Below are 23,639 nucleotides of genomic sequence, written 5' to 3' on the forward strand. Positions count from 1 at the left end.
TCAACATAATTGGTCTAAGGCAATTCTTGTAGTTCATTTCTCTCAATAATCTTTCTTGCTCACCACTTTTGTCCGGTGTTCCCTATCGAGAAGAATCCTGAGACCATAATGCTTCCTAACCTTCATCAATGACATATTTGCGTTTGCGTATCATACGGAATAAGATTAATTTTGCTTTGTATCTGCAGCAGCGCCGTTCTTTAAAGGCACTTTTTAATTTTATTAGGGACTTATGACATTTTTTGACGTTGACTTGTATTATTTACCTATTCATTCCACCTTAGTGATTGTCTTTGTGTGTTTATTTTTTTGTGCCGATGCTCTCTCTGAAGGCATTTAAGTATGTATTCAATAAATAAATGAATACTTAAATCAGGTCATGTAATTGCAATTTCGCACTGTGGCAGGGAAGCGAGAAAATGAGGAGGAAGAGAATGAGGACATTCTTTTTTGCCATGCGGCAAACATGAACGCACTTTCACCAACATTTACCACAAGATTACTAGGAATACTGAAGAAAATCATTCGAAAAACTTCATTATCAATGCGCGGCCAGTGACCTTGTTTCCGAAAACTAAATTGATCATGAATATCTTCTTTTGTTTTCTATAATTTGTGTTTTATTTTCCTGTCATGGAATAATGTACATAAGCGGATCACCAGACGTTCGGATTTCTCTCTCCTGGTGCAAGAGTAGTTCCGGTAAACACACATTTCAAATCAATGCAGGTGTGGTTGAGGCAGCAGTCGATGTAATTCATGCACTGTTTGGACAATGGAAACAAGCATAAATATGTAAAATTCAAGAAATTGTAGTTTTCGCTTCAGTTCATTGCGGTTGCATGAACTGAGTCAATGAGAAATGGGCATCAAAAAGGTGTCCCTCACTATGAGGATAGATTGCGTGTACAAGTAGTTCATTGAAAAGTGCAACACCCTTTGTCTGTTTACTATGTTCAGATGTATAGTTGTTGGTTATACTTGACAAATTAATAACATTCTCTACCGCCCATTGCATTTCACTCTTTGCCATGGGCTCCAGTGCCATACTACTGGGAATGGATGCTCCGAATTACCTTGCACACAAGTAGAAAATATTCTAAGAGCAACAATCATTAACAACTGAGCATGTAAAAAAACTCTCGTGAATATTAATTGAAATTCAGTGCAGCAAAACTCTGTTAGCGAAGCTATGTTCCTGTCTAGTATCTATTCAAGTATGATTGGGGTGGTCGCTAGATTTATTGTCAAAGCTAAAGAACGTTTCACACATCAATAAATACCGGTAATGCCAACATATCCTTATCAGCCTGGATTGTTATTTTTCTGATGACGTTATTTTCAGTTTCGGGTGATGACGCCACTTCATCGAAAACTATTGTGTGACCACACAAACAATCACCAACAGTATGAGAAATTAAAGGCTTCCGCCATAATAATTGCAGAATTGGCAAATAATTGATTCCTCGGGAAATGTACAAAGAGTACCTATATGGGACGGCTTTCTTTGCGCTAGCATTATATACCTCAGTGAACCATTAAACCGCGGTGCATCGGTATGTGGTCACCACCAGCCGCTCCGCTAGGGCAGTGATGAGCCGCCGGCTTAGATGGAAAGGGGTTGAAACGACGTGTTAGGAGACCTCATCACGTGGACTATTAAACTCAAGGGCCAAACTTCGCAATTTCGGCTTGCTTTATCTGCAGCTGTCATCGGGTAGAACAAGGAAGTTTAGAATTTTGGACCTCTAAAATACGGCATATGTGGCAGCATGGTATGACGGGATCCTAGCAGCTGAACGCCAACGCATCTTTAAACTTCGAGTGATGGCCTAAACGTTGAGCCAGAGGAAATGAACTGAATGTCGATTCTTCGTAAAATCATTTGCCACAAATCCAGAGCCAAATAAGTTGCCGGAGATGGTTCATGACACACAATGTGATTTCGGTAATTGCAATAAAAAGTATTGAAAATTTTTTATGCACAATATTAACTTTCTGCGCAACAATCAAACGCTGTAAAGCGATCATCTCTATAAATTAAAACATATGAATAATATTTGCTTCTTTTGCGAAGCTTAACACCTACACGACTGCCTTGCACACATATATAATTTTTATTTTACTTTTGGCAAAAGTAGACATGAATAATTCAATGAATAATCTTCTTTAATACCACTCGTCCTTTCACAAGCTGATGCAAGTCAAGTGTCCTTAACAGCCATTTTCGGGATTATAGAGGGTAAATGTTGTTATGCTACTCACGATTGCACCTTCTTGATAGCAGTTCGTGAAAGGTGTATGTCCTCCAAGACGATACTGAAAACAGAAGAAATTGTTTTATCTCTACATGTAATTTTGGAGTTTCGCTATAGCACAAAACGACTATATAACGTGAGTATAGCTATGCATTCTACATGGATTGCTTGGTGACAAAAATGCGGTTCATCGCGTCGGCCCACGTAGGCTGAGTCGATCGACACAGTCTAGTAAGTCATTAGCGGCAAAACGTTGGGCAAGATGGCAAGCCAATTGTGTTTCTACTCTTGCCGCCCAAATCGACACATTTTGAGATTATCTGTAACTCTCATAAGGATAACAGCTTGCGTTACACGTCGGGTTGTCGACCGAGCGTGTATGACGGATGCGGCTTCTACAGAGGCAAGTACGTTTCGGGCTTGCTCACAAGTTCGCAAGAAGGAGACCGGTGCAAGTATTTTAGGGGTTAACCCACTCGTAATTTAGCGCTAGGAAACCATAGCGACTGACATCGTGTGCTACCCTACATTGTACTGACCTGCCAGGTATTATCTGAACGTGATCAGGTTATTTAATTTTTCCACGTCGGCGCGATATCAGAGCAGTATGGGAAGTTTGAGCAATCTGCATTAATCAGATGTGTTGCACTGAACGAGCATACCACATCATTCAACTGTGCATGCCCTTGGGCGTGTCCTGAAGTGTCTGAAATTCGGAAAGCTAAAGCTAACCGAGTACACCTTTGTAAAATGGTTCATGTTTGCATTGACGGAGGTACGTTTGCACGGTTTACTCGAGTGCGAGAGCAGATAACTGATAGATTTAGTGAGAAAGCACTTTTTCTCCATCACGACTGATTTGGCGGATTTCCGGAATCCGTCCACCTAAATGAGCTGTTCTGTAGGAACAGCCATGCCTGTATTTGCTACGCATGGTTATAGTATGAGTTGTCATGACTGACCATGACCACCATGAATATGAATGCAAAGTTCAAAGTTATTACGCCCGTGCGTACTCTTAACAGCGTACTCTTATCACAGCGTACTCTTATCACTTGGAGTGAGAAAGATAGGACGAGTTTGCGAATTCAGCTTAAGTCAGCTGAGTATCATCATATTTTTCTCAGTCCGTGTCTTAAGGGGGCTCTGTTGTAACGCGATAGCCTTTGATGGCTCAAATCAAATTGGTTCACAGGAAGGGAAAGGCGCAGTAACTGTCACACTTGCTCTGTGGACAATGGCTCATGCTCGCGAATCGTGTCCGTTCGTCCGTCCGTCCGTGATGCTTTCGTTACGTGGGAGGCGGTAGCTGGCAGCTGACATGGCCGAGCACTAACTGGACGTAGCTAGGGCTTCCTCACATTACGTTTGGCAGTAGCTGCCAACTCGGACCTCCGCTTTTATATGGGAGGGTGATATCAGAATAGACCTGTCAAGACCCTTGCAACGTTATCCCTAGGCCACGTGGGCACGTTCATACGGCTCGGTTAAAGCGGGGTTTTATATGTTGGCTTGCAGCTTACGCTATCGCATTAACGCGATGGTGGGAGTGAAACCCGAGAGAAAGAGGTGCGTATTGGGAAGGCTTCGGACCACCGCGCAAAAGAGGCTTTCGCCTCACCGCAGATTAGGGATCCAAAGTGCCTTCTAGAATTTTTTATACACATTCTTAACATCCTCGTCGCCATCGCAGGTCTGCCGCCACCTTAGTCGACAGTTCCGCAGCCGCTCTTTACTCATAGCGGGGGTGAATTTGTACATTCATTACAGAGTGGCAGCTATATACGTCACCAACATGCGCAAGCCTTTTCTGCAAAAGAAGTGCGTTTCTGGCGGTGGTTACGGGGATCAAGCCACGTCACAGACCAGCTTGCAATTCGATCAAGAGCCGATTTTAAAAGCGAAAGTTTTTACTGTTCCGTTTCGCAGCTTCTTCGTGGTGTGTTTGCGTTTGACATTGAACCGAGAGAAAATCACGTGGACGCTATGATGTCACCACGCCGTAGCCGTTGAAATCGGGGTAAGCGCGTGCTCGCCATGACCTCACTCAACCGCAGCTGTGCTGTAGCCGTAGAGATCCCTCAGTCAAGAAAGACTCCGCTGCCTTTTAGCCGGTACCAACGGACTGCAGCATCTGTCGACACATTATCGCCAGCAGGGGTCATGGATGATCTAAGCAAAACGCCTCGTGAACTGTCTGCGTGTCTGAGGTTGCGAAAACGAATAGCCGAATGCGATCATTCAGTGGACGTAAGCTGACTGAGAGGCTGCGACACACAGACGAAGACAAGCGGATCGAAAGAAACGGTCCGCTCCTTTCGCTTTGGTTACTCAGGTTTAATAGGTTAGGTTAACGTTTACCTACCTTTTTTTATTCTATAGGAAAATCACATGGCAATGAATTCCAACCGCAGTCCTTCTATATGTGAAGCGAGAGCTCCATCTCTACGCTAGCCATGCTCGGCGTTAGTTAAGACTTCAGGCCTTGATGAGAATGATGGCTTTAAGGTCGCATTACCATAGTGCTTTGATGTGTGAAGGCAGATTGGCTGTAATTACACCTTTCTATCTCTGATTCATATTGCAAATTACCTGCCACTGTTAAATTAATCTAAATCATTGAAACGTGCGACGAAGGGAAATGGAGCGGTAAGGCGTTGAATTACTCGGCTTTTGAAGATGGAATGGAAAAAAAGAGGAAGAAAGCAGCCTATTATCGCCCTAGTAATAAGAGGAAAGTACGCACGTTCAAGATCTCGCCGTAGAGCAGATTACGAATTTAAGTGAAGACGATTACTTTAGTATAGAAGCAATGAAATATTTATTTAGTGATAATATTAGTGCACAGTAGAACTGCGCAAGAGTATAGTTAGGAAGAACACCATAAAGATATCTATAGAGGCGATAGACAACGTAACAAACGCCAAAGAATGAAAACCTCCAACCATCCTGCCGAATTAAAGTGGCGGTGCTGCCAATGCTAATCGATAGGGGAAAATATCTCACACCAGAAAGTTTCATATGCAAGGAATTGAGGATGCCTTAAAGGAAGACGGAAGCCCCAATCCTGCACTACTAGGCATAGGTGAAAATTAGATGTCTCCTTTATCTCTTTTGAGAGAAAATGCGGTTCATGTCATTACCAATATAGATAGAATATTCAATGAACCTGAGAACTTATGCACTTAACAATAATATCTGAAGAACTCAGTGCATTAAAAGTTGGACTATTGCAGAACAATAAGACATTCCTTCGGTAAAGAAAGTAGATGCTCTTTAAGATAGTCTTAGTTATTTTTGGTAGCAGTTACGAATAATTATAATAATCAAAACCTGCAGACCAGAACTTTAGGTTCAGAAATGCTATGCACAAAACTAATGCTCAAGAGCCTGAGAAGGGAAAAAATGTTTATCGTAAGTAGAGCGGCGCTGTATGTGGGAAGGGAATAGGTTTATTTAGGACATATAGTCAACCTTAATACAGACTACCAATGTGAAATAATTACTCGAAAGCGAGTGGGTTGGAGGATATTTGTCAGGGACTTTCAAATAATGAACGACAGCTTGATACCATCTCTTATTCAGAGGAAAGCGCACAATACCTGTATGTTAACATTGCATACGTTTGGGGAGAAACGAAAAGGAGTCAACTAAAATAAATGTGAATGCAGAGAGCTACGTAAACGAATATATACCACTGCTGTATTCGGTGTTTGCATCCTTAAACAGGCATCCACATCGCTGAAAACATTTCCACAGCTATTAGCTCTCCACTATAGCTAGGCGTTCAAATGAATACATGCTTCTGATAATGTGACTCCAAATGTTCAATATATTGTGGAATCGTTTCATTGTCGTAATAAAACTTCAATCAAGAATACAAGGATTCTGCAATGTCTAAACTTTTTTGTCTGTTGTGCCATTACGTTTTGTACCTGCCCCAAGCCAATGTTGGTAATAAAGAAAAAAATATCTTTATGTGGTCCATCAATTTTTTGTCAGACAAAGAAGCAGCGGAAGCAACCAACGTAATGTCTGGTGCAAGAGGCGTAACTCTCTATTTTTTATATGAGTACTATAGTAACACTTTAAATGTGTGAATAATAGTACCTAAACTCACTTTTGGGGGGAAATAATCTTGCCTTTCTTGTTCTCGTTTCATACATTTAGTTCGAATTTTAAATAACGCTAGTGAACAGACACACGTAGAGGCTTATTGGTTTTAAATGATCAGATTTGAAAGCCGGAATACACACAAGATAGCAGAAATTGCTTAAAAGACAAAACGCTCACAATTCGTAAGCAGCCTGATCACAATTTGGACACCTGTGCTCATTTTATGCGAACAGTTGTGTGTTGTGCAATGGCAGGTGACAAGCAATAAGAGAAGGCGAAAGGTTTGTATATACATATAACATTTTTTGCATGCTTCAAGGAAGTCACTTTTTAATTGAACACGGTTGTGGCCATCAACGTATGAAAATAATATATAAATCATTTTACAAAAATTACCGAGCATAAAAATAAACTCTGAACAAAACAAAAACAAAGTTTTAGGACTTACATCTTCAGACTCGCATGATACCTTATGGAAGTCATTCAGCGAAACCATAAGCGCGTAGAGCAGCGCTATCATCGCACAACGCATCAATATGCCAAGATCTGAAAACAATAGGGCTATTCCTTTAAGTATATGTTGGAAACAATGGGCACTACAGGTTGATCAGGTCGCCGAACATTATATTAACTGCTAACCTGTGATGATGCTGATCGTGGGTACAACGACATGTATGTGTGTACAAGATAATGGTAAGAAAGGCCAATGATAACAATCAGTCTAATGTCAAACCGCAAAACTGCAGGCAGTTGCTTCGACGCGAAAATTAAAACCTAGGAGAAGAACTGAGCCCTCTACCATGTCAGCAGAATAAACGCTCGTGGCTCGCTTTGCAGTGTCATCATCATCATCATCTGCAGGGCGATGATGATGCCAACTGCAGGGCGATGATGATGACTATACCAACTGCAGGGCGAAGGCCTCTCCCATATTTCTCCACTTAACCCGGTTCTGTGCTAGCTGCATCCACTTGACCCCTGCGAACTTCTTAATCTCATCCGCCCACCTAAATTTCTGCCGCCCCCTGCTACGCTTTCCTTCCCTTGGAATCCAGTTTGTTACCCTAAGCGACCATCGCTTATCCTCTCTTCGCACTGCATGTCCTGCCCATGTCCATTTCTTCTTAATTTCCACTAGAATGTCGGTAACTTGAGTTATTTCTCTGACCCACTTTGCACGCTTCCTATCTCTTAATGTTACCCCTACCATTTTTCGCTCCATAGCCCTCTGGGTTGTCCTCAACTTAAGTAGAACTCTCTCGGTTAGCCTCCACGTTTCAGCCCCATAGGTGAGTACAGGTAAGATGCAACTGTTGTATACGTTCCTCTCGAGCAATACCGGTAAGCTGCTAGTCATAATCTGCGAGTGCTTGCCAAATGCGCTCCATCCCAATCTTATTCTTCTTCTTATTTCCGTTTCATGGTCCGGATCTGGGGTTACTACCTGTCTTAAGTAGACATATTCGCCTACTACTTCCAGTACTTCGCTACCTAATGTAAACTGCTGTTCCTTCCCAAGGCTGTTGAACAGTACCTTAGTCTTCTGCATATTGATTTTCTAGCCTACCTTTCTACGTTTCCTGTCTAGCTCATCAATCATTATTTGCAGTTCATCCCCCGAGTTGCTTAGCAAGGCAATGTCATCAGCAAATCGCAGATTACTGAGGTATTCTCCATCTACCCCTATCCTTAGCTTCTCCCCTTCCAAGTCTCTGAATACTTCCTCTAAGCAAGCTGTGAATAGTACTGGGGAGATTGTGTCTCCTTTCAGTTCAGGCGTTCAGTCGTGTCCGACTCTTCGTGACCCTATGGACCATGTCACGCCACGCTTTCCGGTCTCTCACTATCTTCTTAACATCACATAGCTTCATCTGCAATGCCTCGAGAATGCCATCTAACCATCGCGTTCGCTGCCTACCCCTTCTCCGGCGACCCTCAACCTTTCCCAACATCAAATCTTTCTCCAGCGACTCCTCTCTTCTCATCAGATGACCAAAGTAGCTGAGCTTTAACTTTAGAATTTGACCCTCCAATGAGCAGTCAGGGTTTATGGTCGACAATATCGACTGATTTGATCTGCCTAACACCTTTATTGCTGTGTACTTGACTCATTTCAAGATCGTCGCTGGTAACATCTGGAACCAACGTACAATTCCAGCAACCGTTTAATGCTTACATTTACACGCAATTACGGCAGGGGTATTAAGTATATTTTGAATATGCATAGCTATGGTTATTCATTTTTGGGTTTTAAAAATGTTTGAAATTCGGGCGGTAAAAACCGGGCATTATTTTTCGACTTGATAATGCGGTAGAAATCAGGTTTTTCGTTGAAACAGTAAAATATTCAGGTTTTATCGGGTGGTATTTGCAAACTAATAATTTATTTGATTCCTAATGAGTGGGTAATGATTTGGGTTATGTTTTGGGTTACTTTCAAGAATGTATTTCATAATTCGGCATTTCTGACGTAATGTTTACTCCCAGTGTTGTGCAACGGTCAGTGTTCGGACAAGAAACATTTTATTCCCGTGAGCATGGTCATCGACGTTCTAGGCGCCCTTATTAGCGTACGTAATCATTTGCATGCGCCAGATATCGATTTCCATACAAGACCTGTCTGGTATCTGGAGGTATCTCATAGCTGTAAGAACGATCGCTCAACGTCACAGCTGACATTAGCGAGACACAACCATGTCAAGGCTCCTTTTGACAGCCAGGGGTAGCGCACAGTTTCGTTTTTCTAATAGACCATCACTTCAACACTTTCATTTGTGGGGCCTGCTTCCAGCAAAGCACTGGTTAACTCCTCGTGAGGCAAGCCTACATCATCCGTCACGGCAATAAAGACAGGTCAGTAGTCACCAAACGAATGATTCAGCCGCCGCTTCTGGAATGGATCGAGTAAGGAGCCCAGTTTTCACATTCTCAACTGGTTTCATCTTTGTCTGAGACTTTCCGTTTCAGAGTGCAGCCCATTTTATGGAGATTTTCGAGAAAACTGTTCACAACAGTTTTTCACTTTTATGTCACTGCTTTTAGGTAACTCAGGCAAAACACCTTTTGCTCGATCGATTTTATTGATCATCGTGGAAACCTCATTGACAGTCTGTTGTAGCATGACGTTTACGAGGTGATCGAAGCTTAGCATCAGAAGTTTGTTTTCTTCTTTCAAGCGTTTTATGGACATTTAAAAGTTGCTCGAATGCATCTCATTAAGTCTGCCTTCGCATGAAGAACCTCTTTATCAGAAAATATCGCTCGAATAGTTTCTGCTTTGGTGCTTTCATACGAGCTTTCAACAAGTTTCGTGCGTACAGTTCTTCCTGAAATCGGGAAAAATCGGGATTTACCCGATTTTCAGGAACATGGTGCACAAACCGGGTAACATCGAGGTTTCCCGAAAACGGACAACCCCCTAAATATACAGTGCAGTCCCTAAGAGCAATGCTTTCGCATAATCATTATCAGGCTGTCCAAGTGTCTCTTTCGACACTGTTTCTCGTTGCTCTCCCCCTTTCTCGAAACTTAGACATAGGTCCAGTGCTACTGCTCCACTTTTTGCGTATAACAGGACGTCGTAGTGTGCATTTACACACTGAAATTTTGTTGCACTTCATCATGTGGGTGCGCATGTGGCCGAAGCCAGCATTTTCCCCACCAGTAGGACATCACAACTAATTTGAGAGGTTTTGTCTCACTACATACCGTAGTCTCCTGCACGTGCGCTTAAATAGGAATTTAAGAGAGTAATCCAACTAGGAGGTTTTCATCATGGTTTTCAGATAAAACAAAATAAACAATAAAATGCATCTCAAAAATTCATCGGCTTGCGCCCTTATGGTCTATGGTTTTCCGCTGAAGTGAACAACTTGTTCAGTATACCTTTTATCTCTCCTCCATTTTGTTAAAAGGGCTGGAGTCCTCTGCATTGATCTAAATCAAGAATTAAAAATGCACCAAAGGAAACGTACCTAGGCGTATGCGCAGGCAAATAATGCGAGCAGGAAGTCTTCCAATGCAGGCACTTCTTGAATTCTCTGCCAGTGTTTTATTTTTAGCAAGACTGCTTTCAGTATTGGGACGTATGTGTTTTCTCTTGCAATCGTACTTTTGTTCCTCACTCTCAACAAAGGCAGAACGCCAAGCTAGGATATTATAAGCTCTTAAAACACGTTGCGGCCAGATGTCTAAAAGCTGTACTCTTTTCACACAACGTAAGCTTTAAACATATGTAAAGAGCAGGTAAGATAATGTAAGCAGATGCTGTAAATTCAGCGTGAACATAGCAAAACATGAAGTACAAGCCACGAGCTCGTTCTGACGCAAGCAGCAAGTACGGAGTTTGCTGGATTTTTGCCGGCTTTGTTTATAGCTTTTAACCAGCCAAATAACCTTATGGTATGATGAACTCTGTAGAGACAGCCGCTCGGGAGGTCTGAAGATAAGTTTGGCCACCCGGTGTTCCTTGGCGTGCACTGTCATTGCAGACTACCCCTCGCTGATTACGAAACGTCGATGCCATGGCCTGGATTGGAACCGCGTTCTGGGCTTCAGCAGTCGATTCCCCTAACAACAGATAAACCGCGCCAGGAACATCATCAGAGAGAGGTATTAGATGTTTATGGCCACAAAAAATCTATTGGCTGACTAGCGAAAAAGCAGTGTTATGTCGGGATCTCCGTCATAAAAAATCGAACTTCTCCTCTAGTAACAATTCTTAAATGATGTACTGCTCACTCCAGGATGTGCTAGTTAGCTTAGCGGCTGGGTTCGCAGCATTTTCTACCCCTGGCAAAACTTTAGCATAGAGCTAGAAGTTGCACTAGGGGTATGATACACTCAACACACACAGTGCTGATTGCTACTGTTAGCACTTAATACGCTTAATACAGCAACCTCAGTGGCAGCTGTGGGAGACTTTTCCGCGATAATTGTAGCAAAAATAATCATTGTACCTAGTTACTTCCGCTGACATGGGCACCATCTAGCATAAGACCTGCTTAAATTTGTTCTTTCAAAGGAAGTCTGTGAGTGCAAATGTGTTGAGTAAAATTTCTTCACCGTATACAAGATAGCGTTGGCGACTTGCAACGAAGAAGCGAAGTGTGTAAGGCAACTACGAGAGTTGCAACGGCCCAATACGGGAAGTGCATGGGCACGAAAGTTTCTAAGACAGTATCGTACCTGAGTGCACTTTTAGCATGGCTGCATTTGCCATAGGTCACAAGCCCAATACGTATATAACAGCCAAGAATAGAGATTATGCCACGTTTACTGAGGTCGATAACGCGATGAAAAAGGAAATTTAAGGAGCCAAACATATTAAATGAATAAAATGTCAATTAGGATTAGCAATCTGAACAAAATAAAGAATACTAAACAAACTTATACAATATTAACTGAACCAACTAATGATAAACACAATGAAGGAAAAATACGAAATACCAAACAAAGGACACACGTGCAGCACAAAAGTTGGATTTTATGTAAGGAAAGTAAACAGGAAGCCATTTAGTTCCTGTTGAGCAGTGTAGCAATTGCTGACGTTGCAGAATTCTACTTTGAAGCTTAACTATTACCTTGCTTCCGTTGGAAAGTTTGGCAATATCGGTTAATAGAAAAGTGAACTCTTGTTAGCAGGTTCCGCAGATAGTGACCGAAGATTATTGCGATGCTAGCAGATCATCGAAATGGCTTTAATATGTTATGTGGCTTGCGTGCCCGCTATAGGCTTAACTGGATCTCCTCCTGAGAGGCGACTGTTTGATAATAAGATTTCTCGGCTTCTGACAAACTGCGGTTCTTCTTGGCAGCAAATATAAATCCGCCTCAGACACCGTCATTAGAATTTTTGGCTCGGCGCCAGACGCTTTATACAGCGCCAACAGATTTAAGACACTCAGCACTACACATTGTCATGTAGAAGCTCCAACTATCATTGCTTATTTTGTGCTGAAGCTACCTTTGCTGAAATGTAGCTTCTTCACTTTTTTGTGATAGAGGGTGCGGTTTTGCATTCTGTATTATATTTTTTATTTTATTCATTTGTACATACTGCCGCTCCATCTGGAGCTATAGCAGGAGTGGGGTGGGGGAGTGCATATTTTAAGAAATGACAAAAGGAAAAGAAGACATGTAAGGTAATCTTACAGTACAGTCAACCAATCGAGCAAACAATCAAACTAACGCAGAAACAAACTAATCATTGAATTCAGGTTATAAAGACAGTAATTAGCAGTGGCTGATTGCCGTAACAAATTCATGCAATGGGAGGGAACTCCCACCTTTCTCCCTTCTCTTACGGCGCGGTTGAGGTGTCCACAGAAAACAAGTGAAACAGTTACCGCGCTTTTCCCTTCCTATAAATCAATCAATCAGGGAACGATGTGATCCAGGTATTCTGTTCCATGCCTCGATCGTACGAGGGAAAAAACTGTTTAAATGTATCGCTTCTGACAAAATAGGTGCTAAGGTTTAGTTCACGATAATTCCTTGTGGATGTGCGATGCGCTGGATTAATATAATTGGTAGACGACAGCCGATAATGACCATGTACGATGCCGTAAAGAGATTTCAAGGATTCAGCTTGCCGGCGACTTGATAATGTTGTTAGGCGGAATGAAGGAAGGGCGGAAGTGGCCGAACAATTCCGGTGATACTGGGGACAAATGAAACGAACAGCTTTTTTTGAACACTTTCGATCTGGGAGTTATAAGTTAGTTTATGAGGATTCTATATAACGCAAGCATAATCACTTATGGGAAGGATTAACGATTCGTACATCAATAACTTTACGTCACATGGAGCTTGAGCTAAGTTACGTCTCAGATAACCTAATTTCTTAAGGGCTTTACCGCATATATTGTCGGTATTAAGCGAAATACCCTATGTTCCTTGTTATTACATTGTTTTTTTTTTCTTCTAGGATGTATTGTAAACTGTCTGTAAAATTGTGACTTTTTTACCTACTCCTGTATGAGCCTGTCAAAATGCTTACCGTATAAATAGATAAATAAGTAAATAAATAAATAAATAAATAAATAAATAAATAAATAAATAAATAAATAAATAAATAAATAAATAAATAAATAAATAAATAAATAAATAAATAAATAAATAAATATGTTTTGAACAAGATAAGTTAGTAGTGAAAGTAATACCCAGATACTTATATTCACAAACCCTTTCCAGGGATATACTGTTAATTGAATAGGCAAAAACGGACGGCGATGAACTGTTATAAAATTGAATTAATACAGACTTACGAAAATTGATAGGCATTTGCCATTTTTCGCACCATTCAGAAAATGCAAAAAGTGACTTGTTAAGACGATAATGATTCTCAAAGGAATGGATGGTGCTGTATAGGACACAATCGTCGGCATACATGCGGATTTTAAATTTGACGTTATTTGGAAAGTCGTTAATATAAAGCAAGAAATATAAGGGTCCTAAGATGAATTCTTGTGGCCCACCAGAAGGGACTTGGACGACACTGAGTTCACCAGAATTGTATGCTACATACTAAGAGCGGCCAGAAAAAAGTTAGATATACAGTTAACCAAGGTTGGATTTTTTAATACAAGGTTTAGTTTGTGCAGGAGCTTTGAATGGATTACGATGTCAAAAGCTTTAGAGAAGTTAATAAATAGATCATCAATTTGGTTACCAGAATAAAGGCTAGAAGAAATGTCATGCACATATTCAGATAATTGTGTTAACGTGTTAAACCCCGTCGAAATTCATGCTGAACGTTAGATAAGATGTCATTTGTTTCCTGAAACTCTATAATATGCTTGTAAATAATATGTTCTAACATTTTGCACGATGATGACGTTAGCGAAATGGGCCTGTAATTGCAAAGAAGATGTTTTTCACCAGATTTGAATAAAGGAAGCACTTTCGTCAGCTTCCAAGAGGCAGGAACAGAACTAGAATTGAGCAATTTACTGAATAGGATATGTAAGTAGCCAGCTATCTATTGAGAATATCGGACTAGAAAGACATTTGGAATGTCATCAGGACCAGCAGACGTCTTAATATCCAAGCCTAGTATAAGATTCAGGACACCTATAAAAGTATTGAAATTAGCGATTGGAGAGGAAGTGCTAACAAACGATGGCAAAATCTGATTACCATTCGTAAACACTGACTAAAAAAAAAAGCGTTAAAGGCGTCAGAAATTTTGTTAGGGCACTGAAGTACTTCATTATTGTTCCGGAATATATTAGATAGAGTAGAATTGGGCAAAACTGCACACCGAAACTTTTTGGGATTTGAGGATAAAAGATTTTATAGCTCAACACGGAAAAAGAAATCTCTCGCAGACTTTGTTGCGGCACTAAATTCTAGCTTTGCTTTACTCAAACAAATCATACTTTCTAGATTGCTTAACAATATTTTAAGTCTAAGTCTTCTCAAACGACGGGACAAGTGTAAAATATCACGATTTATCCACGGTGACTTTGGATTTTTCTTTTTTTTTTTGTTTCAGGGGGTCAAAACGATCTATACATGTTTTAAAGATTTTCACGGGGGAATTGAAGAGGGCATCAACATCGTTTGCAGCACTCATCGTCAAGAATTTATCAAAGCAATTAGCCATGTAGTCGGTATTTGAAACGTCATCTGCTTTGTAAAAACAGCGAAAAGATGTAAGATGATACTGCGGTTTATTAACTTCATACGTAATTGAGACAAAAATGTCTTTATGATCAGAAATGGCGTCGATAATATCATATTTGTAACCTTTCCTAAACAAATCAGAAGACAAGAACACCAAGTCTAAAACAGCATCATTCCTAGTAGCATCATTGATAACCTGGGTAAGCCCGAAGTTGAACGAACAGTATAGCTGCTACCTATAAACGTTTGTTTCTTTGCCAGAAAGCTGCATAGGTGGCCAGTGAATATTCGGTGCATTAAAATCGTTCATGCAGATGAAATTAGATGAACCGAAGTTATTCTCAAACATAAATTGATTGAGGCTGTATAAGTTATCAATACTGGAAGCAGGATGTCGATAAAATGCAAAAATTAGTACAGAGAATTTAGCCAAAATGAGTCTGCTCCAGACAGACTCAGTATTATCAGGACTGTGCAAAGGGTCAGCTCGGATAACTAAGGCAACGCCGCCACATTTGCAACTTTGCCTATCGGCTTTAAATGTGACATAACCGGGAGGAGTGAATTCTGCGTCTAGAACCCCCCCATGCAACCAGGTTTTGGTAATGCAGACCACGTGAGGAGAATAAACAGAAATGAGAGCAAATAGATTCGAAGATTTATGCACAATGATTCTTGCGTTGACATTTATGAGGGCAAGATGCTCAATAGAATTCCCACTCAGTCAGCGCTAGGTAGATGACGAAGACTGGTGGTGATCATGAGTAGGCGAATAAACGATAGAAGACAGCGGAGCTGTACGAACATGTTTAGCTGTAGCGAGATCTGCCCTAACTAAAGAATTGGACTGATCATCCCAGTTGTACCTTTGTCATTGACGGCATGATCACAGTGTAGACGAACAATAGAACCATTGTCACGGAAAGCGGCGGATACCTTCCAAAGTTTCTGTCTTATAGAGCGAACTCTAAAGGAAAAGTCTTCCTTAATAATGAAGTCCGAATTTTTCAGTTTCGAGACGTTCTTCATCACAGTAATTTTATCGCGGAAATCTAAAAGCTTAATAATAACAGGCCGCGGTTGTCCGCTGCGACCTCTGCCTAGCCTATGACACCGTTGAATTTGAGGACATAGAATCTGCAGCTTGTCAATCATTAGTCGAGAGACTTTAGCCAACAGAGAGTCTGTTTTCTTCATCGTCATCAGTTAGACCATACAAGATAATGTTGCTGCGCCGCGATCGGTTTTCCAAGTCGTCAATCGTATTCAATAAGTCTGATACAACACTAATCGTTGAAGAGACCTGGGAACGTAGGTCTTCACGGGCTGAACTGGGCTAATGACCATGTGGTGATTCGAGGGCGGACACACGTAACACTAACCCCTCAAAACCTGCACAAAACTGTAGCTTTATGTCAGCAATGTCCTGTGCTATTTGTTTCTGACTGTTAAGTAATTCAGAAAAGATAGACTGAACACTAGCGTTTTCAGGGCCTTCTGAACGCGAACCCGCAGAGTCATCAAGTGCAGAGACCGTAGCATTCGTTTTGGAATGAGTAGACACGTTCTTATGCGGCCCTGCGTTTTCTTCTACGTCACCGCTTAGTAAAAGTCGGCTAAAACAGTGCAGAGCTTTTGAACAATAAGAAAGGACTCTTTGTGGGCAAGGTAGCAGTAGCAAGAAGCGGTCATCAGAGCGAACGGAATGCGCATAAGGAAGGTAGCATACCTGCACAAGAAAGAAGCAACGATTGAACACCGTTTCGCCGCCACTGCCACCAAGCCCACTGGCGAGGGATGTCGAGAACAGTGCTTTTAAAGTCTAAACGTGTGTCGTCACAAAACCACGGCCAACGATGATTGCTTCCTGGATATAGACGTCAGGCCAGCGAGCACTATCCGGAAAGTTCACGCGGACGAGCTCATCTGGACTATCAGACATCAGCGCGATAGGACAGTCCGGGTGCATGTGAACGGCAGCTTCCACGAGCTGCTCGCTTGAAAATGACAAAGCTGCGGGCGAACAAAGCGCAGCACATGGCAGGATGGCACAGGGAAGGAAAAAAACAGCGATGATTTCCAGGCACTGCACAAGAAAGAAGCAACGATTGAACATCGTGTCGCAGCCACTACCACCAAGCCCACTCGAGCCCTAGCTGCAGACAGCTCCACAGTGTGGAGCATTTGATACTTGGCACCGCTGCGATTATTGTAGAAAAGCGCCTAGAGTAGAGAAATCTAGAATATGTAGTAGCAATCATTTCTTGCTAGCTGACTGCAGCCTCTTCTTAAGGGACACTTTTTTGTAAACCTCATGCATTTTAAAGCCGCGAGCTTTCTTGACTTCCTCTACAAGCGCAGTTTGATATGTAACAAAGTCGCCATGTTGGCTATAGCCCTGAGCATCTGTATGTAACAGCGGGCTCTGGTCTCGACACCTGGCTCCATGTGATTACGAAATACAGTGCGGAAGTGTTACTCCAAAAACGAAACTGTGCCCTGATATTGCAAAAAGCTCAAATAAAGCTAATCATATTTACCATATCTTGACCAGAGGGGATGTATGTAATTTATAGCTCCTAAATAATCAACCCTTTTTATTATATCCTTGAATGAACTATATAAAATATCATGGCAACGCAAACATCATAGCGTTTATACGTAATATTCTGATTAAGCATTCAATTCAAATATAAAAAATGCATGGATACCTATGTATGCAAAACTGAAAGTTTTGTGTAAGGCGGCAGAAATAATTGTTTCCTTCTGATACTTTTGCTGAAAATGTTAATATACAATGGTTCAAGGGTTCTGTTTTGATTCAGCAAACTATTTTTTACCGAAATCGCTACTAACCATTTGCGTTACTATCGAAAAAGAATATTTGATTACAATTATACCATCGTGATCTTGAACATTTTGGCAAACACTACTGCTAACTCAGTGCATTGGCACCCTGCTGAATAATTGCCGGGCAACGAAACAGCCACCACCGCAAAGCCGTCCGGACCTAGCGGCATATCTGAGCGGCATGCCTGCACCTGACTAGCCTCATATTGCGCACTTTGACTACCAAGAGGGCAACACGCATTGATCACTTTAATATTATTAACCTTTGTACCTTCGGAGTGCAGATTCACTGCACTTGTAGGTGATATGCTGTGCACTTCCAACCTTCCCTAGAGTGCACACACTGAGAGTCTTGATTGGTGCTCTTGATATTTTCACACAGAATCACATTGAACACAGCGCTGTAAGTATAGCAAATAAACTCTAAATAAATATTACCAGTGTACACATTTTAGGAAAGAAAATATCTCGGAAAGTGCAGCCTCTTTCGTATAACGCGTCCATTATTCCTAACATTTGCATTTATCTAAGTGCTGATAAATATAGGAAGGGAACTAAACAATTATTTATTAACTACTCTCTGATAATAGTTCATTTTCTTTTGTAGGCTCTTAACGACCTAAAACAGGCAGTTAGATTTCCGGAGAAAAATAGGAACTGCCCTAAAAGGAATGAGACTCTCCGCTGCGTACCTCGTATACGAGGCCGGTCGAGAAACCAGTTTTGGGGGGCGGTGTGGAATCCTTCAACTTCACAATAGGAACACTTCAGTTAGCTTCGAATAGGCAAAGAGAATGGACGGGTTTGAGCCTTGTGGATTGGATGACCGTATAAGCTGCAGGTATAAAGTGTTGCTCCACACTTAATTTGGAAATTCCCCCATACTCGTGGGAAGCAGTATCACACACATAATAAAAAACCTGGAAGACCCTGCTACGAAGTCCAGACACCAGAGCTTCAGCTCCTACTCATCCGACTGGACGAAGACGCCGCTAGGAAACGCCTCCCGGCCTGCGTCTAGGTGGCTTCACCCCTCCTCCCCTACCACCATGCTGAGTGCCGGGAGGCGGGGGGAAGACGCCTTGTTTGTTGGACAATAAATATTTTTTCACTCACTCTCAAGCTGCGTCTTGGAAACCAGAGCGAACTCCGGAATAGTAATACGCGGTAAATCTTTGCAATTTAAGATGTCGCCTACCGAGGAACTCGTAATGATCAGGGTAATGACACCATGCTCTAAGTGAGACTGTTCAAATGACACAAAACATTTACACACGGCTGTGAAAACGTCGAGCTCAGCAACGGTTCGTCGACGACGGCAACGGACGCCGACATTTCTGTGCGGGTTTGACTGACAGCGAATCGCGAATGCGTATTATATTATAAAAGTTAGAGAATCGACTGTCAGGCATGAGGACACTTACACGTAGGTCCAGTTTCTCTAAAACACGCACACAATGATTAACGGGGTCCTCACGGGTGTCTATAAAAGCTTTGTATAATTTTAACCGCCGCAGTCAGTACATATCATCACTGGCTTTACCAAGACGAGTGTCTCCGTAGGCGACTTCTTCAGTTTAATGCAAACATTCAGAACACAGATCGCTGTTCAAACGTTCGCTCCAGTTTCCTCGACGCAGATATGAAGCAAGGGTACACTCTCAAGCCGGTCCAGTTATTTCAACCTTTCTATGCCAGCTGCACTCGTAATATTGTGTAGCTGAGTGGTCCCCCACCATCTTACGAAAGAGATTTAGCAATCGCGCTTATACGCGCAACGCTGAGACAAGGCTCATTAATTTCAGGACAGACCCAGAAATTTTCTTGTATGGACTTCTTACACGTACCGAATACACTCCTCGTATAAGAAACTATACTAATGAAATTATTGCTCGAATCATATTATCCCCTGAATAATTTCTGGGGAGGTATATTAAATCTACGGGACATACAAGCGCAGTTTAAACGCGAAAAAAAAAACAAATTCTCGTTTCTCCTTCGATGTAATCTTTCCGGGCCTTGCACGGCAACCACTTTATATGCGTAGGAAAACTCATGTAATTGCCGTAAACCACTGAGCATTTCTCAGGCCACATTTACCAATTAAAGCTAACTGGTCTGCTGCCTGGTCTGAGGCAAGTAAAGGGCTCTACAGTGAAGTGTAAGGTAAAGAAATTGGATTGTCTAAATAGCAACAGAAAAAGAAAAAAGGAATTTTGTGGAAACTGGCCTAGAGAATGGTACAATTGAAGCCGTCGGTATGGCCCCGTGTCACCTTGGCAGCTAATTGTAGTAGAAGAAAAAGATGATGAAGAAGACAACAAAGAAGAGAAAGAAGACAAAAACAAGAAAGAAAGGAGAAAAAGAAGAAAAAGAAAACATAAAAGAAGAAGGAAAAGGAAATGAAGAGGAAGCAGAACAAGAGGAAGAAAAAGAAGACAGATAACTAGGTAGTTGGTAGAGGCGAACGACAACAGTGAGTTGCTAGGACATAAGGTTTGTCGAACGTTGTGGCGGCAGCGCATTAAATCTAGGCGTGCGCGGAAAAATTCGCTACAAAACTCACAGCTTTGACTCTATCACTAGGTTCAAGCCAATCTTAAACCCCCGCAATTGTTTTTATCTCCTTTTCTTCTTCTTCTTCCTCTTCGTCCTCTTCTACTTTGTCCACCATGGTGCCACGTTGCCACGCCAAAGGCTTGAAAACCTATTGCAGTGCAGCTTTCGCAACAAAAGCCTTTGTATAAGCAGTACTGCTGGCATCCTCTTGCGCCCATCCTAGGTAATAAATAAATATGTCGTGGAGAAGAAGAAGAAGAGCAAGAAGAAGAAATCAGCATGGGCAGGACATGTAGTGCGAAGAGAGGATAACCGATGATCGCTTAGGGTAACAAACTGGATTCCAAGGGAAGAATAGCGTAGCAGGGGCGGCAGAAAGTCAGGTGGGCAGATGAGGTTAAGAAGTTTGCAGGGGTCAAGTGGATGCAGCTAACACAGAACCGGGTTAATTGCAGAAATATGAGAGAAGCATTCGCCCTGCAGTGGGTATAGTCAGGCTGATGATGATGATGATGATGATGGTGGTGGTGGTGGCGGTGGTGATGCCGTGGAGGCAGCATATGCAGTGAAGTCTTTCGTTCATAGATGCAAGGCGCCGACATCAGCACAATGCACAGTGGCGAGAATTTGTTATTTGATTCTGGTCGCTGATGAGACGACACCGACTTGGTAGACGATTACAGCCGCAGGACGTAAGTACTTCAGCTAAACTAACCCAACTGTTAAATAAGTAATTAAACATAAGATCACACTCCCTGTGTAAAATTTGAGGCCGAAAAAAACAAGCCTTTAGCACAGTGAGTTGTTTGTGCACTCTGGGCGACCAGCAGTCACTGCACATTTTTATTGATGTAGTCATTGCGTCACTCACACACGCCGGATATTTTCTTTCTTGTAAATGGCGTTGAGACAATTGGGCAGTCACTTGTTTACGTGCTCATTTTAATTTACGTCACAATTTTAGCGAGAAACTATGTGAATTGAACACAGGTTTCTGCAGTACAGTTACGGAACAAAGTAAATAAAGATCCCATAATGTATAATTTTGGTGCCATCCGTATTATTATTCCTTAGCTCAGGTTACTAGTTTTCTCGCAGTCTTTCATTTTAAATAACCACTACCTACATGGCTTTTTATGCCGACGTAAGTGTAGCGTATACAATTTGCATACGTGACCAATTGTAATGTGCTTATTTGCATATTTTGGGATCGTTACATTATAGTGGTGAATTGCAGTACTCCCAGCGAGTTACATCCCCTGAAAAAGACTTTCGGTTTTGGGAGACATGATAGGAGAAAAAAATACAAGAATTTTGGTTATTATTTTAGGCTTCTGAAACAAATGGGGCTAAATGACGAGAGCGATGTCTATACTGCAAAATAATATGATTCATAGCATAATCAAAAAACTTTGAAGAATTGGCCTTTGGCATGAACTCCGTAGAGGGATAAAAGTTTCCAAATTGCTTTCGGGCGTAAATAAGGGGCAAACTGAAATCCATGTGTGCAGAAAGGAACAGGTGTGAAAATCAGAAGTTCTCATTGAGCGAGGAATAAGAACCTTACGAGTACATTAGAAACCGTTAGGTCTTCTCCTCTTGCAGTCCCTCAGGCTATGAGAGCGGCCATAGCGGAGGGCTGCGGCAATTTTGACCACTTGGGATTCTTTAACGTGCACTTACATAGCACAGAACACGGACGCATTGATTTTATCTCCACTGAAAAGCGGCTGCTGCTGTCGACTCTCGATCCCATATCCCTCAGCAGAGACGCCTTACCCACACCACTACCAAGGTGGGGTAGTTTTCGGCATTGTGAAATACAAGACCGAGAGGGAAGCCAATGCTATCGGTTGCCGCACTATGCTACACATGTTTAGTTGGCTTTTTTGTAGTGTTCCGTTTGAGAGCATATAAACGTGGCAGTCATGATGCTCCCCCTGCTGGACTGCTTGAGCTTCCTGAATTGTGGCTGAACAGAGGGGATTGAGATTGACCCTGCTGATGTACCTTATTTTCTCAGCGGATCAAAATGGCTACAAGAAGGAATCCAAGAGCTCGTTTACTATTCAGTCCTGTCTGCGATTCGATGATAAAATTTTAGTCAAGCGATTCAGAGCTGACACAAACAAAAGCAGGAAAAGAGGCCAAACAATCGTATTTTTTAGCATGAACTCTGTTTTGGCGTTAAATATTCTTTTATGAATATATCCCCAAATTATATCAACCAGCACGGACTACTCTCTAATGCAACTCACTCTGTATTCTAGAAAGATTTTCTCTTTAACGTATGTCCTCTGTACATGACTAAAAGACGTAGATATAATGTTTTATGTTTACAGTAACAGCACACAAAACAAGCACAGTGCTAGCAATGGTTTCCTACTCTGACGCCATAGCGGCGTGAGAATAAAAAAAATTGTCTAGAATTACTACAAAAATTAATAGAAACTGAAAGCATGCACTTTTGTTTGGTTTTTTTTTTCTGTCAACTAAATCCTGTTTTCGACCACAGGGGGAGGAAACCGGTAATAGCATTCCCATTTGCTGGGGAATAAAGGATACCACCATGTGCTTGAAAATATCTCCCTTTAGAAGGAGCGTTCAGGATCTTCTGGTGTCAGCACTTAGCTCTAAGAAAATATATTTATGTTATAGTGATAATTTTCCTGGTTGCGTCTACTTTAATAAATATTGCTGTCATTCTCAGAATGACTAAGAGGAGCATATCAGCTTGTTACCGTCGCTATTGGCATATGGTACGGGAAAGCCTCTGGGTTGAGCAGTTTTACCGCACCAAGCTCTGATTTTTCTTATGAACCAAGATGGGCGAGAAATAGCTTTAATAAACATACAAAAGTCAACCTCCATAGCATGGGGTTCTTTCTATATACTATGTCACACAAAGAAACTTCAGCTGTACGTTACGTTTCGCAGCTGGACATTTTTTTTTTTTAACCATCTGCAACTATGGTTGGCATATAAAAGTCCGCGTCTTCGCTTTGACGCCAGTTCTTCGCCACCTGCGGAGCGGTACGAGCTCTCAGATACAACTCGTATATAGCTCGCATACTACAGCTGGCCATTAATGTAGTGTTCGCAGAAAAATTTGTTCATCTAAGCAACCCGCGTGGTTAGTCATGGCGATAACATATGTGAAGCATGGTATCAAGCATTAAAGGTGATTTTTTTTTCGTTTTTTTTTTTTTTTCTGATAAGCAGCTGGTA

General features: G+C 41.7%; 1 long non-coding RNA gene across 2 annotated transcripts; it reads right to left on the reverse strand.

Annotated features, from left to right (window-relative positions):
- Nucleotides 1-558: 558 nt before the first annotated feature.
- On the reverse strand, nucleotides 559-6,934 carry LOC146208426 (uncharacterized). Of its 2 annotated transcripts, none has more exons than XR_014703382.1 (3): nucleotides 6,823-6,934; nucleotides 2,266-2,319; nucleotides 559-764 (listed from the first exon to the last, which is right to left on the reverse strand). It is a non-coding gene; the product is annotated as an uncharacterized LOC146208426 (long non-coding RNA). The 2 variants fall into 2 exon arrangements; XR_014703383.1 differs by lacking the exon at nucleotides 6,823-6,934 and adding an exon at nucleotides 4,624-4,735 and having other exon boundaries at nucleotides 565-764.
- Between the last annotated feature and the right edge of the window lie 16,705 nt (nucleotides 6,935-23,639).

Source organism: Amblyomma maculatum, chromosome 1 (genome assembly GCF_055883805.1).
Source record: "Amblyomma maculatum isolate TAMU_Amacu chromosome 1, ASM5588380v1, whole genome shotgun sequence".
In the NCBI taxonomy this organism is placed as follows: domain Eukaryota; kingdom Metazoa; phylum Arthropoda; class Arachnida; order Ixodida; family Ixodidae; genus Amblyomma; species Amblyomma maculatum.